This window comes from Papio anubis, chromosome 11, assembly GCF_008728515.1.
Source record: "Papio anubis isolate 15944 chromosome 11, Panubis1.0, whole genome shotgun sequence".
NCBI classification, from domain to species: Eukaryota; Metazoa; Chordata; class Mammalia; order Primates; family Cercopithecidae; genus Papio; species Papio anubis.
In genome coordinates this window covers 91,506,161-91,526,476 of record NC_044986.1, presented here as the reverse complement: position 1 = coordinate 91,526,476, position 20,316 = coordinate 91,506,161, and the positions used below count along the sequence as shown (strand labels likewise).

Sequence of the window (20,316 nt, the reverse complement as noted above, 5' to 3'; positions counted from 1 at the left end):
AGTGATTCTCCTGTGTCAGCCTCCCAAGTAGCTGGGATTACAGAAGCCCGCCACCACACTCAGCTAATTTTTTGTATTTTGTAGAGACAGGGTTTCACCATGTCACCATGTTGCCCAGGCTGGTCTTGAACTCCTGAGCTCAGGCAATCCACCCACCTCGGCCTCCCAAAGTGCTAGGATTACAGGCCTGAGCCACCGTGCCAGGCCCCCCCCCCCCCCGGTTTTTGTTTTGTTTTGTTTTTGTTTTTGACACAGGGTCTCCCTCTGTCCCTGAGGCTGGAGTGCAGGAGTGCGATGGCCTGATTATACTTCACTGCAGCCTCAAACTCCTGGGCTCAAGCGAGCGCCCCATCTCAGTTTCCCAAGTAGTGGGGACTACAGGCAAGTGCGCCACCACACCCAGCTAATTTTTGTAGTTTTGGTAGACGTGGGGGTCTCACTGTGTTGCCCAGGCTGCTCTGGAACTCCTGAGCTCAAGCGATCTGCCCACCTCAGCCTCCCAAAAGTTCTGGGATTACAGGAGTGAGCCACCACGCCTGGCCTCCTCTGTCTTTTTGACTGAGTTTGTTTTTGTACTGATGGTACAAAGGAATAGGGACACTATTGATGCCTTAGCAGGGATCAAGACAGTGCCACCAACCTGTCTGGGTGGTCATTGGATTGCTGTATTCACTGTCACACATTCCCAGTTTTTAAGACTATTGATTTAGGAATATCCTGGATGAAGCAGAAGCATTAATTTTATTAAATTTTGGCCCTTGAATACAAGTCTTTCTAACACTCTAGGTGAAGAAATGGTACATACACATACACTTCTGCATGCCAAAGTGGGATGACTGTCTTGAAGACAAGCACTTGTGTGGTTGACTTACAGGCTGAACTACCTGCATTTTTCATGGTGAAACTGCCTTTGCAAAATATGATAGTAAGAAGAATCTGACCTCATTGATTTAATCTTGCTTCTGACCTCCAAGGTGTTCCTGGTCATTCCTGGGCATAGGCCAACTTATTTTGGGGAGGAAGTTAGTTTATGGTTTAACTTGAAAGCTAAGTTCCTCCCTAAAACTACCCCTGCTCTTGCTTAGGGATGAAAAACCACCTTTGGAAGACTAATGAAAAGCAGCAAGAATAGGATTATGGGAGGGGTGTGAACTTTGCTAAAGTGTAGGCATATTTCTATTAATATACTCCCTTACTGCTCAGGGGTCATATGGCCAGAGGTCACAAGATTTGTGACTTCCCCAGTTGCTCCTATAAATAACATCAGTATTGTATAACTGAAGATCGCTTTTTGAGATATTTTTCAGACTGACCCCACCTGGACTCGTGACTTGTGACTCAGAACTGGTCCTATAGCCCCACCCAGAGGCAGGCTCAGCACTCAAGGACTGTTTTCCACACCCCCATGATTCCATCCCCAACCCATCAGCAGAACCCATTCTCTAGCCCCCTGCTCACCAAATTGTCCATAAAAACCCTGACCTCCAACCCAGGGGGAGACTGATTTGAGTGATCACTCCAGTTCTCCTATGTGGCTGGCCTTGGGTTAATTAAACACTTTATCTACTGCAATACCTTGGTGTCAGTGAATTTTGTCTGTGCAGTAGCCAAGAAGAACCCATCTGGTCATTACAATGGAAGGCCATTTTTACTTGAAAGAACAATGGACAGATTTGGTGACTCATGCCTCCCAACACTTTGGGAGGCTGAGGTGGGCAGATCTCTTGAGTATAGGAATGTGAGACCAGCCTGGAAAATATAGAGAAACCCTGTCTCTACAAAAAATACAAAATTTAGCCAGGCATGGTGGTGTGTGCTGGTAGTCACAGCTACTTGGGAGGCTGAAGTGGGAGAATCACTTGAACTCGGGAGGCAGATGTTACAGTGAGCCAAGATCACTCCACACTGCACCCAGCCTGGGTAATAAAGGAAGACCTTCTCTCAAATAGAAAAAAAAAGAAAAATAAAAGAAAAGAAGAAGAAATTACCACTTGTTGAATTTCATTATAGTATTAAAGAAGAATATCCGTAATTATCCAAAAGGACTATTTAATTTTCTTTCAAAGTCCTGAGTTTCTTCATATACTTCAACCATAGAGAACCTAGCTATCTTCTATTAAATCAAATACTTAGAGAGTTGCAAAAATACAAAAGCAATCCTTTTCTTCTGATCAAATTTTTTTTATTTTGGAAAATATGGTCATTTTTCATAAAAGCATGCAATTTATGTCAAAATGTGTTTGGTTTATTGTTTTTAAAATTAATCAACAATTTTAAAAAGTTTTATCCTTTAAATTTCTAATACAGTAGCTATTTATAGATAGATAGATAGTTTCCTAAGGCCTCCCTAGACACTGAGCAGATGCCAAGATCATGCTTCCTGTACAGCCTGCAGAACCATGAGCCAATTAAACCTCTTCATTTCATCAATTACACAGTCTCAGGTACTTCATTATAATAATACAAGAATGGCCTAATACAATAGATATAAACCACATGAACATAAGCTCTTCGAAGTCATCAATAAAAAAATTTTTTTTTTTTGAGATGGAGTTTCACTCTTGTTGCCCAGGCTGGAGTGCAATGGTGCGATCTCGGCTCACTGCAACCTCCACCTCCCAGGTTCAAGCTATTCTCCTGCCTCAGCCTCCCGAGTAGCTGAGATTACAGGCACGTGCCACCACGCCCAGCTAATTTTGTATTTTTAGTAGAGGCGGGGTTTCACCATGCTGGTCAAGTTGGTCTTGAACTCCTGATCCCAGGTGATCTGCCTGCCTGGGCCTCCCAAAGTGCTGGGATTATAGGCGGGAGCCACTGCACCCAGCCAGAATAATTTTTAAGCATGTAAAGAAACTGAAAAGTTTGAGAACCCTGCTCTAACTCATGAAATTCCTTCACTCTCATCACTTTTCTCTTAATTCTGGTTGGAAATGTGATCGAGCATGAAGGGTGCCAACCATGAATCACTATAACAGCCCCCTTTATTTCTAAATTCCAGAGATTGCCCCCACCTCTTGACAGTTTACCCCAACTCTATAGTAGGGAAATAATATTCGTAAAATAGTTATTAGCATCCAAGCCCTTAATATCAAAGTGAAATTACTTCCTTTTTCCAGAAAAAAAAAAAATATTTCTGGGTAACCCTTTAAGTTACCACTTTTAGCATTAGTTGGACCTTACTCCCCAAACAAACCTCAAATCCTAGTTCATCTATGATTGCTTTCCTTGTTTTACTTTATAGCAAATGCTACATTTTACAAAACTGTGTTTTGGCCTTGTATGTTTATTTAATTCCTTTATAATTGTTTCTGACTTCAAAAGTAATGTGCTGGCGGGGCACAATGGCTCACACCTGTACTCCCAGGACTTTGGGAGGCTGAAGCTGGTGATCACTTGAGGTAAGGGGGATCACTTCGAGACCAGCCTAGCCAATATGGTAAAACCTTGTCTCTACTATAAAAAAATACAAAAATTAGCTGTGCATAGTGTTGCTATGGGATTTCAGTGTTGCTGAAATCCCAGCTACTCAGGAGACTGTGGCAGGAGAATCACTTGAATTCAGAAGGTGGAGGTTGCAGTGAACCGAGATCGTGCCACTGCACTCCAGCCTGGCAACAGAGCAAGACTTCAACTCAAAAAAAAAAAAGAAAGAAAGAAAGAAATACATACTTTTTGTAAAAACTACCTCTATTACAGAAATAGAGAATCATGTTTGGGTTGATGTACATAACTCACAATTTATTTCTATGAATATAATCAAATATATTTTTATACATATCAGAACATATAATATTTATGCTATTTTGTAGTCAGCTATTTCTACTTCTCTGCTTTTGACCTTTATGAAAATGCAAATAATTATTTTTGTGTGTGTGTGTGTGTGTGTGTATGCTTTTGAGACAGTGTCCCTCTGTTACCCAGGCTGGAGTGCAGTGGCATGATCTTGGCTCACTGTAACCTCCGCCTCCCCAGTTCAAACCATTCTCATGCCTCAGACTCCTGAGTAGCTGGAACTACAGGCATGTGCAAATACACCCAGCGATATTTTTTGTATTTTTAGTAGAGACAAGGTTTCACCATGTTGGCCAGGCTGGTATTGAACTCCTGACCTCAAGTGAGACACCCGCCTCAGCCTCCCAAAGAGTTAAGATTACATACACCACCAAGCCCGGCCAGTTATGTCATGTATTAAACATTTTTCTACCTTTTATTTTGGGAAACTAAAGAAATAGATACTGTACAACAGTTTTAATGTTTGGAGTGGCTCATTAAGGGTCTATTTTGAGGTTGGGCGTAATGGCTTAGCCTGTAATCCCAGCACTTTGGGAGTCCGAGGTGGGTGGACTACTTGAGGCCAGGAGCTTGAGACCAGCCTGGCCAATATGGTGAGACCCTATATCTACTAAAAATACAAAAATAAGCCCGGGTTGGTGGTGCGGGTGCCTGTAATCCCAGCTACTCAGGAGGCTGAGGCAGCAGAATCACTTGGGAGGAACCTGGGAGGCAGCAGAACCTGGGAGGCAGAGGTTTCAGTGAGTTGAGATTGCGCCACTCCAGCATGGGCAATAGAGCAAGGCTCTGTCTCAAAAAAGAAAGAAAGAAAAAAAAAACCCAGCTATTTCGAGCTTACAAAAGTGTGAGTCTCTTTAAAGAAGTGGCTAACTTGATAGCCAGGTACAGTGGCTCATGCCTGTAATCCCAGCACTTTGGAAGGTGGGGATAGAAGGGTCACTTGAGGCCAGGAGTTCAAGACCAGCCTGGGAAACAGAGCAAAACCCTGTCTCTATGAAAAATAAATACAACAAAATATCAGTTGGGTATGGTGGTGCATGCTGGTAGTCCCAGCTACTCTGGAGGATCACTTGAGCCCTGGAGGTCGTGTTTGCAGTGAGCTGTGATTATGCTACTGCACTACAGACTGGGTGACAGGGCCAGATCCTATCTGTAAACAAACAAATAAACAAAACTGTATAGGTTAAGAAAGTAAGGAAGTACTAAAAAACAAAACAAAACAAAATCTGCTTCCATAAGAGTATTTCAAAGGGGCACAGGAGCCAACTGAGAGACAGATGTTGTTGTTTGCTGAGACTAAAGTGCTCGTGTTAGGTTTTTAGTAGTAGAAAGATGTAGCTTCAGGTCCCCCCCGCCTTTTTTTTTTTTTTTTGAGATGGAGTTTCACTCTGTTGCCCAGGCTGGAGTGCAGTGGTGCAATCTCAGCTCACTGCAAACTCTGCCTCCTGGGTTCAAGTGATTCTCCTGCTTCAGCTTCCCAAGTACCTGGGATTACAGGCACCTTCCATCATACTTGGCTAATTTTTGTATTTTTAGTAGAGATGGGGTTTCACCATGTTGGCCAGGCTGGTCTCGAACTCCTGTCTTCAAATGACCCATCCACCTCAACCTCCCAAAGTGCTAGGATTACAGGCGTGAGCCACCGTGCCCAGCCTCATGTCCCTGTTCTTCAAAGGTTCACCTTATCTTATGTAAAATGTAGATTTACTGAGCACTAACTAAAGTGTCACAAGTATGCAACTATTTGCCTCACTGCTGCCCCCTTGATTTAAGAAAAATGTATAAATACTGAACTTCCTGCGAACCTCTTTGGAAAAAGCAGCCAGATGCATCTGTGCCTTGGATATTTCCTAGTTGTATCCTTAAGCTGGCTCAGCATACCTCAAGGAGGGAGGATTGCTTGAGGCCAGAAGTGCAAGACCAGCCTGGGGAGGCTGACGTGGAAGGATTGCTTGAGTTCAGGAGACTGAAGTTGCAATGAACTGTGATCATGCCATTGCCCTCCAGCTTGGGCAACAGAGCAAGACCCCCTGTCTCAAAAAAAACAAAAACCAAAAACAAACAAAAAAAGAACTTATAGTACCCCTCAGCCAGGTGATCAAGCTCAGTATTAACAATGTACCCTTGGCATGATGTGATGAGAATGGCACTTTACCTCTGTGATCATCCTCCCCAAACCTCTAGGCCCAGTCTATCATGAAAAGAATATTAGACAAATTCCAGCTGGGCACAGTGGCTCATGCCTGCAATTGACACTTTGGGAGTCCCTGGTAGGTGGATCACTTGAGGTCAGGAGTTTGAGACTAGCCTGGGCAATACAGCAAGACCCCATCTCTACTAAAAATAAAAAACTTAGCTGGGCTTGGTGGTACACGCCTGTAGTCCCAGCTACTGGGGAGGCTGAGACATGAGAATCACTTGAGCCCGGGAGGCAGAGGTTGCAGTGAGCCGCAATTATGCCACTGCACTCCAGCCTGGGTGACACAGCAAGACTCTGACTCAAAAAAAATAATAAATTAAATTAAATTAATAAATAAATAAAAGAGAAAAAGTACGAGGTCTCTAATCAGAAAAGCTCAGAACTCATATCATATTCTGTGGGTGATGGTGGTACTAGATGAACAGGTTATATCTTTGCCTCTCCGAGACAATTCTGGTTGAAAGCTATTTAAAAAGGAAATATAAAAAGTATTCTTTTTTAATAAAAAGAAATTACCAGTGGATCCTTTATATTTCTTTGCAGTCACTTTTAGACAGGTAATTTAATAAGATAAAAGCTGCACTGAAAAAGAACTCATTTGGAGGAAAAACCCCCTATTTGAGATAGATAGCTCACTATTTGAGATAGATGATGCATTTATGATTTCTCAAAATTGGGAATACAGAGTAAATCTCGGTAATGGATTGCAAGGACTTATACATGATATGTGAAAGAAGGGGAGATGACATTTTTCTGAATTGTTACATCATATTAAAAATACCGCACGCACGGTGGCTTACACCTGTAATTGCAGCACTTTAGGAGGCCAAGGCAAGAGGATTGCTTGAGGTCAGGAGTTCAAGACAAGACCTACTTCTACCAAGAAAAAAAAAAAATGTGTGTTACCAAGAGCAAAATATGAATTGTAACCCACCCAGATAAGGATGATGACAAAGAAGATGGAATAACTTGTAACTTAATAAAAATAAGCAGGCGGGGCACAGTGGCTCATGCCTGTAATCCCAGCACTTTGGGAGGCCGAGGCAGTTGGATCACCTGAGGTCAGGAGTTTGAGACCAACCTGGCCAACATGGCAAAACCTCGTCTCTACTAAAAATACAAAAAATTAGCTGGGCATGGTGGCGGGCGCCTGTAATCCCAGTTACTTGGGAGGCTGACGCAGGAGAATTGCTTGAACCCAGGAGGCAGAGGTTGTAGTGAACTGAGATTGCATCATTGCACTCCAGCCTGGGCAACAAAGCAAGACTCTGTCTCTAAATAAATAAATAAATAAAATAAGAAATATAGGCCATCTCATTTGAGAAGATAGGAACAAAGAAAGCAGAACAAGTCAAATGTGGCAAGTCTGGAGGGAAGCTAATTCACAGAAATAACAAATGAACTAAAAGACGTAGTTCCTGGGCTAAGGAAGGTGGTTGATCAATAATATTAACCTGGGCCGGGCGCGGTGGCTCACGACTGTAATCCCAGCACTTTGGGAGGCCGAGGTAGTTGGATCACGAGGTCAGGGGATCCAGACTATCCTGGCTAACATGGTGAAAACCTGTTCTACTAAAATACAAAAAATTAGCGGGGTGAGGTGGTGGACGCCTATAGTCTCAGCTATTTGGGAGACTGAAGCAGGGGAATCACTTGAACCCGGGAGGCAGAGATTGCAGTGAGCCGAGATAGCATGACTGCACTCCAGCCTGGCGACAGAGCGAGACTCCATCTATAAATAAATAAATAACTTGTACCAAGTGGGTCCTGAGTACTGGGTATGCTCAACATCAATGTTAGAAGTAGAAACTACCCAAGATTATACAACCAGATTTCTAAAATAGCACACTTAGGCTTAGCAAGGCTGAGGCAGGCGGATCACCTGAGGTCACAAATTCAAGACTAGCTTAGCCAACATGGTGAAAGCCCATCTACTAAAAATACAAAAAAAACCCAAAACAACAACAACATTAGCTGTGTGTGGTGTGCACACCTGTGATCCCAGCTGCTTGGGAGGCTGAGACATCAGAATCGCTTGAACCTGAGAGGCAGAGGTTGCAGCCTGGGCGACAGAGCAAGTCTCCACCTAAAATAAAATAAAAAAATAAAATAGCACACTTAGGTATGGATGGCAAGGTTAAGAATCTTAGCTAAGTGTCAATGCCTTTTCCAATAAATAAAATATGTGTTAAGCCAAAATAAAAAAATTAAAAAGTGGACTTTTATTAACCTTATGGTTTACTTGACTAGATCTCTGTGGGCAAGTGAATAAAACTAATATACTAAGAATTGTACAGTGGGGTTTTTGTTTTCATTTTTTTTTTTTCTAGAGACAGGGTCTTGCTGTGTTGCCCAGGTTGGTCTAAAACTCCTGGTCTCAAGTACTCCTCCTGTCTCGGCCTCCCAAAGTGCTGGAATTATAGGCATGAGCTGCTGTGCCTGGTCTTGTACAGTCGTTTAATATTTAATAAACATTCTATAAAATAAAATATTCTGGTATAACACCAACCTAAAAAAAGGTTAGCAACATCTTGCTTCCAAAAAATCATCATTTGCTATTAGAAAAGAAAACAAAGAAAAAAAAATTCACAATATGAACCCTCAGATCAGAGTATGCACCAAACACTCCACTAGGAATAAAAAAGGATAAATTTGCTGGGCCTTTTGTAACCTGCATTACACGTAACAAGTTACTCACTTAAAGCCTACATCCTCATCACATTTCCCTTATTAGAAAAGATGGGAGGCATGGCCCCTATTGCACTCTTATACTTTATTTTCTGTTTTTATTTTTATTTTTAAATGACCCAGGCCAGGCGTGGTGGCTCATGCCTGTAATTCCAGCACTTTGGGAGGCCGAGGCAGGCGGACCACTTGAGGTCAGGAGTTCGAGACCAGCCTGGCCAACATGGCGAAACCTCGTCTCTACTAAAAATACAAAAATTAGCTGGGCATGGTGGTGCGCACCTATAACCCAGGTACTCAGGAGGCTGAAACAGGAGAATTGCTTGAACCCGGGAGGCGGAGGTTGTAGTGAGTCAAGATAGCACCACTGCACTCCAGCCTGGGCGACAGAGTCCATCTCAATAAAAAACAAATTACCCTACAGTAAAAATTGACTGGGGAGAGGGGTGTACCTTCTGTCCATTTCAACCCATTTACGGCCATGCGTGGCCATCACCACAATCAGGACACAGAGGAGTTCCATTCTCCCCAACTCCTCTCTTGTGCTCTTCCTCTATATATCACAGGGTTTTCTTTCCATGTCACCATGGGTTTTTGTCCATGTCCTTTGCCACCTGAGTTTTTCTCCCTTCTTCCCAGTCATTTCTGAGCACTTGAGCCTTGGAACAATCGGGAATGGAGAGTGCCTCTAGTGAGAAGAGGGAGAGGGAATTAGAGGAGAGGCCTTCTGGGTTGTGGGAATACAGGAACCTTATTCAGATCATGAGGTTTCAGCCTTCTATCTGGAAGAGTCTCACAGCCAGTTGGGCACTTAACTTAGCTCAACTAAAAATCTTAAAGGTGAGAGGTATTGACAGACATTCACTTGATGTCGCTGGCAATAGTGGCTTATAATTGCAGGACAGCTCAAAGCTATAGAACCAGTTGCTTTCAGCATGGAGACAACTGGTCTACCATTGGAGAAAATCTGGAGACCACACTTTGACCTCATTAGTACCAACATCTAGCCATACACAGGAATCTGTTTTAATATCACCAGATTAACTCACATCAAAACAGCTGCTTTGATTTTTAGGGTCCATTATTATTCCTGTTTTACCGGAAGCTACAATGAAGACTTAAGTGATGGAAGCGTCAACACAATAGATTCATGCCTACTAATTCCTGCTGTAGAACCCCTGAGACTAAGATTAGTTTCAAACTGAAGAGTTACAAGTGGGATGCTAGGTCCTCTTACAGCTCAGTCACCACACACACAAGCACTCGTTTCTTCTGAATCAACTCCTGTAACTCTTCAGTTCCAAACTAATCCTTTGCATCATTCAATTCTACTGGGTATCAAAAGCATAATTAGAAGATGTGTTTCACCCAGAACTACAGCAGTTGCTATTGACATGTGTAGTATAGTACAGCTTGTGCTCGGCTCCCTGCTCTAATTCTACTGCACCAAAGGGGAATAGTTTCTAATTAGAGGGAGTAGAACTAACAGAGCATGAAAAACATGATATCCGTGACATAACCTAAGTTATTTAGTGTCTGCACTTGACTAATAAAATAAGAAACAGTCTCCCAAAGTGCTGGGATTACAGGTGTGAGCCATTGCAAGGCGGGCCAATCACCTGAAGTCGAGAGTTCGAGACCAGCCTGGCCAATAAGGCGAAACCCCGTCTCTACCAAAAATACAAAAATTAGCCAAGCATGGTGGCACATGTCTATAACCCCAGCTACTTGAAAGGCTGAGGCAAGAGAATTGCTTGATCCCAGGAGGCAGATGTTACAGTGAGCTGAGATTGTGCCACTCCAGCCTGGGTGACAGAGGAGACTCCATCTCAAAAAAAAAAATAACATTGATAAAAATAAAAACAAAATAAAATAAGAAACAGGCTGGGCGCTGTGACTCACGCCTGCAATCCCAACACTTTGGAAAGCCAAGGCAGGCGGATCACTTGAGGCCAGGCGTTCGAGACCAGCCTGGCCAACATAGCGAAATCCCATCTCCACTAAAATACAAAAATTAGCCAGGCATGGTAGCACATGCCTGTAATTCCAGCTACTTGGGAAGCTGAGGCATGAGAATCACTGGAACCTGGGAGGCAGAGATTACAGTGAGCTGAGATTGTGCCACTGCACTCCAGCCTGAGCAACAGAGCCAGACTCTGTCTCAAAAAAATAATAAACAATAAATAAAATAAATTTAAAGGCCAGGCATGGCGGCTTACACCTGTAATCTCAGCACTTTGAGAGACCGAGGTGGGTGGATCACGAGGTCAGGAGTTCAAGACCAGCCTGGCCAAGATGGTGAAACCTTGTCTCTACTGAAAATGCAAAAATTAGCCGGGCACAGTGGCAGGCGCCTGTAATCCTGGCTACTTGGGAGGCTGAGGCAGGAGAATCGTTTGAACCTGGGGGGCGGAGGTTGCAGTGAGCTGAGATCGCACAACTGCACTCCAGCCTGGGCAACAGAGTGAGACTCTGTCTCAAAAAAAAGAAAAAAAAAAAAAATTAAGAAGAAACAACTGAAGTGACAATGTTAGTTCCAGCCACAATAATACTCCAATTATTAAAATCAAAGTTGAACAATGCTGCCTATCTATTAAGGGGAAGAGCCAGTTGTAACATTAGTATGAAGAGCTCTCTAATTTAATGTTTTCATTGTGTCCAATCTGTTATATATTTATAAATTACCTAATCCAGAAACCTATGCACTTTCAAGGTACTTCTATCCCAAATCTACTTGGCTCAAAATTTTTTTTTTGTTTTTGAGACAGAGTCTTGCTGTGTTGCCCAGGTTGCAGTGCAGTGGTGTGATCATAACTCACTGGAGCTTCAAAGTCCTGGGCTCAAAGGATCCTCTCACTTCAGCCTCCTGAGTAGCTGGGACACAGGCGCCTGCCCCCAGGCCAAGCTAATTTTTTGTATTTTTAATAGAGATGAGGTTTAAGCATGTAGCCCAGGCTGGTCTCTAACACCTGACCTCAAGTGATCTGCCCGCCTCAGCCTCCTAAAGTGCTGGGATTATAGGCATGGGCCAACATACCTGGCCGCTCAGAATGTTTTCACCGATGCAGGATTTTCCCCAGCCAATATGAACTAATATTGCTCTCATACTCTGCCTCTCATTTATTCTTTCTCCTCTAGATATAATCTAAAGGTTTACAATAAAATGTAACATCTCCAAGGGATAGATCTTGGAATTGAGGGAATCCACTTAAAAAAAAAAAAGAATATAAAAATGCAAATAAAAAATGCTAGTGCCGGCCGGACGCGGTGGCGCATGCCTATAATCCCAGCACTTTGGGAGGCTGAGGCGGGCGGATCACAAGGTCAGGAGATTGAGACCATCCTGTGAATGGTGAAACCCCGTCTCTACTAAAAATACAAAAAATTAGCCGGGTGTGGTGGTGGGAGCCTGTAGTCCCAGCTACTCAGGAGGCTGAGGCAGGAGAATGGCGTGAACCCGGGAGGCGGAGCTTGCAGTGAGCCGAGATGGGGCCACTGCACTCCAGCCTGGGCGACAGAGCAAGACTCCGTCTCGAAAGGAAAAAAAAAAAAAAAAAAATGGTAGTGCCTGGCATAGTGCCTTGGGAAAGGAAATTTAAGCTTCTTTAGCTTTATGGTAACTCATTTCTGTCTCCAACATCTGGAAAACTTTAAATATAGTCCATTAGCCCTACAAAAACACTGTTCTTGAGATAAGCATACACACATGCACACACACAATTTCACACATACATGCAGGGTCCATAGGATGGCACCAGAGGCTGGACATAGTGGCTCACACCTGTAATCCCAGCACTTGAGGATGCCGAGGAAGGTGGATTGCTTGAGCTCAGGAGTTGGAGACCAGCCTGGGTGACATGGAGAAACCCTGTCTCTAGAAAAATATAAAAATTAGCCAGGCATGGTGTCATGCATTGTAGTCTTAGCTACTCTGGAGGCTGAGGTTGGAGGATGGCTTGAATCTAGGAGTTCAAGGCTACAGTGAACCAAGATCTGGCCATTGCACTCTAGCCTGGGAAGATGGTCCCAGACATTACTCTTCCCATTAAGGTTAACCCCTTGACTTCCTGGTCTCCTTCCCTTTTCTCTCCTCCCCTCCATGTATTTTGATTGCCTAGAACCTTGGTGTAAGGAAGGAGGTGGAATTGCTGGGCTTCTTTTCCAATTTCTAGTTGTGTTAAGGATAGGGGAAATTTTAGGAAACTATAGTAATGTGCAAATACGGGCACTCAATACATTAATGGCAAATTAATTCAATGTATAAGTAATCCAAGATTTTTTTTAACATGAACAGTCCTACTAAAGGAAGAATCAAATACTTTTTTTTTTTTTTTTTGAGACAGAGTCCTGCTCTTGTTGCCCAGGCTGCAGTGCAATGGCACAATCTCAGCTCACTACAACCTCCGCCTCCCGGGTTCAGGCGATTCTCTTGCCTTAGCTTCCTAAGTAGCTGGGATTACAGGCGTCTGCCACCACACCCAGCTAATTTTGTAGTTTTAGTAGAGACGGGGTTTCGCCATGTTGGTCAGACTGATCTCGAATTCCTGGTCGCAGGTGATCCACCCGCTTGGGCCTCCCAATGTGCTGGGATTACAGGCGTGAGCCACCGTGCCCAGCCCAAAGATTCTTAAAGATATATTCAGGCTTGGCCGGGCGCGGTGGCTCACGCCTGTAATCCCAACACTTTGGGAGGCCGAGGTGGGCGGATCACGAGGTCAGGAAATCGAGACCATCCTGGCTAACACGGTGAAATCCCGTCTCTACTAGAAATACAAAAAAATTATCCAGGCGTGGTGGCGGGCGCCTGTAGTCCCGGCTACTCGGGAGGCTGAGGCAGGAGAATGGCGTGAACCCGGGAGGCAGAGCTTGCAGTGAGCCGAGATCGCGCCACCGCACTCCAGCCTGGGTGACAGAGCAAGACTCTGTCTCAAAAAAAAAAAAAAAAAAAAAGGTATATTCAGGCTTGAGAAATGTGTTGAAACAAACAACATGACATTTAATAGGGATTAAATGTGATGGCTTGGATTTAGGTTTTAAAAAACTAAGTAACTGGGCCGGGTGCAATGGCTCACGCCTGTAATCCCAGCACTTTGGGAGACCGAAGCGAGTGGATCACGAGGTCAGAAGATCGAGACCATCCTGGCTAACACAGTGGAAACCCATCTCTACTAAAAAAATACAAAAAAATTAGCCGGGCATGGTGGCGGGTGCCTGTAGTCCCAGCTCCTCCGGAGGCTAAGGCAGGAGAATCACTTGAACCTGGGAGGCAGACGTTGCAGTGAGCCGAGATCACGCCATTGCGCTTCAGCCCGGGCGACAGAGCAAGACTCTGTCTCAAAAAAAAAAAAAAAAAAAAAAGAAAAAGAAAAAAGAAAAGAAAAAAACCCCAGACTAATTACATACAATAAAAGGAATATAATTAATGTTCAACAGAACCCTTATTAAAAGCCATGAATCTGGCTCCTGAAAGAGTCAATCTCCTGAAAAAAAAAAAATCAACAAACACCAATAAACTTTAGGAGAAAAACACACAGCAAATGACATACTGGTATGGGACAATGTACTTTACACATAGATAGCTAGGAAGGATGAGAACAGCATATATTCCCAACAATCACTGAAGTAACAGATTAAAAATTTAGAGGGTTGGAGATTAAACAAAAATGTGTAGGTGCTATAGAAAAAATGTTTGCATCCCCCCAAAATTCATATGTTGAAACCTAATCCCCAATATGATGGTTTTTGTAGTACGGGGCTTTGGGAGGTGTTACATCATCAGGGTGGAGGCCTTCTGAATGGGATTAGTGCCTTTACAAGAGTTCCCAGAGAGCTCCCTCACTCCTTTGGTCATGTGAGGACACAGCAAGAGGACAACCATCTGTGATACACAGAGGGGCCTTCAGCAGACACCAGATCTGCCAATAACTTGATCTTGGACTTAGTCTCCTATAAAAAATAATTTTTTTTTTTTTTTTTTTGGAGACAGAGTCTCACTCTGTCGCCCAGGCTGGAGTGCAGTGGCACGATCTCGGCTCACTGCAAGCTCCTCTTCTCAGGTTCACGCCATTGTCCTGCCTTAGCCTCCCGAGTAGCTGGGACTACAGGCGCCCGCCACCATGCCTGGCTAATTGTTTGTATTTTTAGTAGAGACGGGGTTTCACTGTGTCAGCCAGGATGGTCTCGATCTCCTGATCCGCCCGCCTTGGCCTTCCAAAGTGCTGGGATTACAGGTGTGAGCCACTGCACCCGACCAAATGTCTGTTGTTTATAAGCCACCCAATCTACGGCATTTTGTTATGGTAGCCCAAATGGAAAGATAGTGGGTCTGATGTTATCATTGTAACTCCTGTTAGAAAAAGGATAAATTGTGTCTGCATTGCCCTTATCTGGTTTTGAAAGCAGAGTGGTTATGATCTGAAAAAGGATTACAGGTGATGACTTTGAAAATAGGCTGAAGACTAAGATTTTAAAGAAAAGGGCAGTTTACTTTATGACAGTATGTCTGATGTTATCATTGTAACTCCTGTTAGCAATAAGGAAAAAGGATAAATTATGTCTGCATTGCCCTTACCTGGTTTTGAAAGCAGAGTGGTTATGATCTGAAAAAGGATTATAGGCGATGGCTTTGAAAGTAGGCTGAAAGTCAAGATTTTAGAGAAAAGGGCAGTTTATTATTTCAAGTATTTTTCATAATTGTCAATAAACAAATATACATAAAATACCTCCAAAAAGATACATGCCTAAGTGTTGCCTCTGGAGAGAACTGGAGAAGTGGGGACACAGAAACGTGTCCTTTAATGTTGTTGTACTTTTAATGTCATGTGGATTTTGTGCCATGTTTATGTATCATCAATTTAACACTTACTAATTTTATTTTATTTTATTTTATTTTATTTATATTTTTTTTTTGAGACGGAGTCTCGCGCTGTGTCACCCAGGCTGGAGTGCAGTGGCGCGATCTCGGCTCACTGCAAGCTCCGCCTCCCAGGTTCAGGCCATTCTCCTGCCTCAGCCTCCGAGTAGCTGGGACTACAGGCGCCCGCCACCACGCCCGGCTAGTTTTTTGTATTTTTAGTAGAGACGGGGTTTCACCATGTTAGCCAGGATGGTCTCGATCTCCTGACCTCGTGATCCGCCCGCCTCGGCCTCCCAAAGTGCTGGGATTACAGGCTTGAGCCACCGCGCCCGGCCAACACTTACTAATTTTAAAAAGTAGAAGACCTGGTTCCTACTCTTCCTAAGTTCATTGCTCCTTTCCTGTGTACTTGTACTCTCTGGGATTATTGCTAATGTGGCACTTATCTGAATTCACTGCAATTATTTAGGGCAAGGGAAGAGTTTGTGAGGTTTTCATGTTGGAAAAATAACATCTTAGCCTTTTGTGAATGGAGAATGGATTAACAAGAGACCAGAATGGATGCAGGCTGATCAGTTAAGAGGCTATTGCACCTGCCTAAGTAAGAAGTGACAGTAGTTTGGGCCAGGCACGGTGGTTCATGCCTGTAATCCCAGCACTTTGGGCTAAGGTGGGAGGATTGCTTGAACCCCAGAGCTCCAGACCAGCCTGGGCGACACAATGAGATCCTGTCTCTTAAAAAAAATAGAAAAAATTAGTGGGGCGTTGTGGTGCATGCCTGTAGTCCCAGCTACTTGGGAGGCTAAGGTGGGGGGATCACCTGAGCCCAGGAGGTCGAGGCTGCAGTGAGCCGAGATCATACCACTGTACTCTAGCCTGGGTGACAAAGTTAGACCCTGACTCAAAAAAAAAAAAAAAAAAAGGAAAAAAAAAGAAAAAAAACACAGTTATTTGGACTAGAATAGTGTGGGAAAGATAGGGAGAAATGAAAAATTTAGGAGCTATTTAAATGTCTTTGATATTGGAATTGAGGTAGGAGGAAGTTACCAAAGATGACACCTGTTTCCAGATTTGGGAATGTATTAGCTACCTATTGCTGTGCATGGATTCTTTGGGTCAGATTTGGGAGTGGCTTAGCTGAATAGTTCTTTTTCAGGGTTTCTCATGAGATTTCAGTCAAGGTATTGGCCTGGGCTACAGCCATCTGAAGGCTTGACTGTGGCTGGGGGATCCTGCTACCAAACCCACTCACATAACTGTTGGCAGGAGACCTCAGTTCCATGCTGTCCCTGTGGACTTCTCCATGGGAATTCCTGGATCTCCTCATAAATTGTTAGCAGTCACACAGAAATCCGATGTTTGCTGAATTAATGTTTTTTAAAAACCTAGCCATTTCTGCTAGGGACAGTGGCTCATGCCTATAATCCCAGCACTTTGGGAGGCCGAAATGGGTGGACCACCTGTGCTCAGGAGTTGGAGAGCAGCCTGGGCAGGATGGTGACACTATCTCTACAAAAAATACAAGTTAGCCAGGGGTGGTGCATGCCTATAGTTCCAGCTACTTGGGAGGCTGAGGTAAGAGGATTGCTTGAGCCTGGAGGTCGAGGCTCCAGTGAGCCATGTTTGCACCTAGCAGAATTTTTTTTTTTTTTTTGAGACAGAGTCTCGCTCTGTCCCCAGGCTGGAGTGCAATCTCGGCTCACTGCAAGTTCCACCTCCTGGGTTCACACCATTCTCCTGCCTCAGCCTCCCAAGCAGTTGGGACTACAGGTGCCCATCACCATGCCTGGCTAATTTTTTTGTATTTTTAGTAGAGATGGGGTTTCACCGTGTTAACCAGGATGGTCTCGATCTCCTGACCTTGTGATCCACCCGCCTCAGCCTCCCAAAGTGCTGGGATTACAGGCGTGAGCCACCGTACCCGGCCAGAAATGGTTAGGTTTTTAAGAAACATTTAGAAAATGTTTAGCCTGGGTGACAGAGTGAGACCCTGTCTCAAAAACAAAACAAAACAAAACAAAACAAAACAAGAAACCCGGCCATCATTTCAACCAGGCAGAATTATACATTTATGCATCCATCAATCTTTAATTCCTTGATTGATTACATCATTATTTCATATATATTATGTGCCATGCAATGTTCTATAATTGTGCTGGGGCACAATATTTGTAGGGTCCTTTTCTCAATAAACTTACATTCCAGTGAGCAGAGACAGATAAAAATCAGGTAAATGAATGACAAAGATAATTTTGTCTACTAATTAATACTGTAAAGAAAAACAGTATAATTGAATGAAGTAATGGGGGATACTACATTAGCTAAGGCCATTAGGCAAGGATTTTCCAAGGCGACATTTGCGTTTACACGGCAAGGAGAGGCCAGCCCCACAAACATTTGCAGAACGAGATTTCCAGACAGTAGGAGCAGCAAGGGAAAAAGCTTGAAGGATGGATGAGTTGTGTTTGTGAAATAAAATGAAAGCCAGTGTGATCAGTGCATAATGAAAAGGAAGACCAAAACCAAATCTTGTAGGATTTTATCAACTTTAGTAGAGAAGTTCGGTTTTATTTCAACCACATGGAAGTCACTGGAGGTTTTTAAGCATGAATAATGATATAATCTGGTTTGCCATAATTAAAATATCCATAGTGGGCCAGGCATGGTGGCTCACACCTGTAATCTCAGAATTTTGGAAGGCTGAAGCAGGAGGATTGCTTCAGGCCAGGAGTTCAAGAGCAGCCTGGGGAACACAGTGAGACCCCCATCTCTAGAAAATAATCGAAAAATTGGCTGGGTGTGGTGGCACATACCTGTGGTCTCAGCTACTCAGGAGGCTGAGTTAGGAGAATTGCTTGAGCCTCGGAGGTCAAGGCTGCAGTAAGCCGTGATTGTGCCGTTGCAACACAGCAAGATTCTGTCTCAGAAACAAAACAAAACAACACATGAAATATCCATACTGCTATAGGAAGAAGGCAGTATAATTGTTTGCTAGGGCTGCCATAACAAAATGCCACAGATTGGGTGGATTAAAGAACAGACATTTATCCAGGCGCAGTGGCTCATGCCTATAATCCCAGCATTTCGGGAGGCCAAGGCAGGCAAATCACTTGAGGTAAGGAGTTCAAGATCAGCCTGGCCAACATGGTGAAACCCTGTCTCTACCAAAAAATACAAAAATTAGCTGAGTGTGGTGGTGCACCCTCATAGTTCCAGATACTCTGGAGTCTGAGATGGGAGAATTGATTGTACCTGGGAGGTGAAGGTTTCAGTGAGCTAAGATCACACCACTGCACTCCAGCCTGGGTGACAGTGAGACCTTCTCTAAAAAAATAAAATAAACAGAAATTAATTTTGTCACAGTTCTGGAGGCTGGGAGTCCAAGATCAAGATGCTGGTATGGTTGGTTTCCTCTGAGGGCCTAAGGGAGAAGTCTGTTCCAGGCCTCTTTCCTTGGCTTGCAGATCGCCACCCTCTCGGTTGCTGCCTCTTCACATATTTGTCTCTGTGTGCATGCATCCCTGGTATCCCCCTCTTATAATTACACCAGTCACATGTGATTAAGGTCCTACCCCAATGGCCTCATTTTAACTTAATAATCTCTTTAACGACCTAATCTCTGGATATGGTTACATTCTGAGGTGCTAGAGGTTGCGACTTAGACAAGTGAATTTGGGAGAGACACATAACAGCCCATAACAGAAGTCAAGAATGGAAGCAGCAAGATCAGTTAGGACACTATTGCAGTATCTCAGCAAGAGATGCCAGTGGCTTGGATTAAGATTTTTAGATTAGGAGTAGTTGGATTAGATAATTATTTTAAAAGTAGCATGCGGCCGGGCGTGGTGGCTCAAGCCTGTAATCCCAGCACTTTGGGAGCCGAGACGGGCGGATCATGAGGTCAGGAGATCGAGACCACCCTGGCTAACACGGTGAAACCCCATCTCTACTAAAAAAAAATACAAAATAGCCGGGCGAGGTGGCGGGCGCCTGTAGTCCCAGCTAATGTAGTCCCAGCTACTCGGGAGGCTGAGGCAGGAGAATGGCGTAAACCCGGGAGGCGGAGCTTGCAGTGAGCTGAGATCCGGCCACTGCACTCCAGCCTGGGCGACAGAGCGAGACTCCATCTCAAAAAAAAAAAAAAAAGTAGCATGCATGGGTTTGCTACTTCTAAGTGCTAAAAAGAAATGACTCAGGGATTATCATCAGTTTTTGGCCTGAGCAACTTGGTTGCCATTTGTGAAACAGAGAAAATGAAGAAGCAAGTTTACAGGGAGAACAATAATTATGAGATTAAATTATTATTATTTTTTTCTTTTTTTTCTTTCTTTTTTTTGAGATGGAGTCTCGCTCTGTTGCCCAGGCTGGAGTGCAGTGGCATGATCCTGACTCACTACAAGCTCTGCCTCCTGGGTTCACGCCATTCTCCTGCCTCAGCCTACCGAGTAGCTAGCACTACAGGTGCCTGCCACCACGCCTGGCTAATTTCTTTTTGTATTTTTTGGTAGAGACAGGGTTTCACCATGTTGGCCAGGATGGCTACGATCTCCTGACCTCGTGATCCACCCGCCTTGGCCTCCCAGAGTGCTGGGATTAGAGGCATGAGCCACCGCACCCGGCCGAGAATAAAGGATTATTTAAGAATCACTCTTCTTTCATGAGAAGATTTTTTTTCTTCTTTTCTTTTTTTTTTTGGATTCAGGTTCTGGCTCTGTTGCCCAACTGGAGTGCAGTGGTACAATTGTGGCTCACTGCAGCCTCAAACTCCTGCGTTCAAGTGATT

General features: G+C 43.9%; 1 long non-coding RNA gene across 2 annotated transcripts; it reads right to left on the bottom strand.

Moving 5' to 3' along the window:
• Positions 1 to 8,040: 8,040 nt before the first annotated feature.
• Positions 8,041 to 18,389, bottom strand: LOC116269479. Of its 2 annotated transcripts, XR_004177052.1 has the most exons (4): positions 18,347 to 18,389; positions 15,249 to 15,313; positions 9,130 to 9,365; positions 8,041 to 8,078 (listed from the first exon to the last, which is right to left on the bottom strand). It is a non-coding gene; the product is annotated as an uncharacterized LOC116269479 (long non-coding RNA). The 2 variants fall into 2 exon arrangements; XR_004177051.1 differs by lacking the exon at positions 8,041 to 8,078 and having other exon boundaries at positions 9,057 to 9,365.
• Positions 18,390 to 20,316: the final 1,927 nt, after the last annotated feature.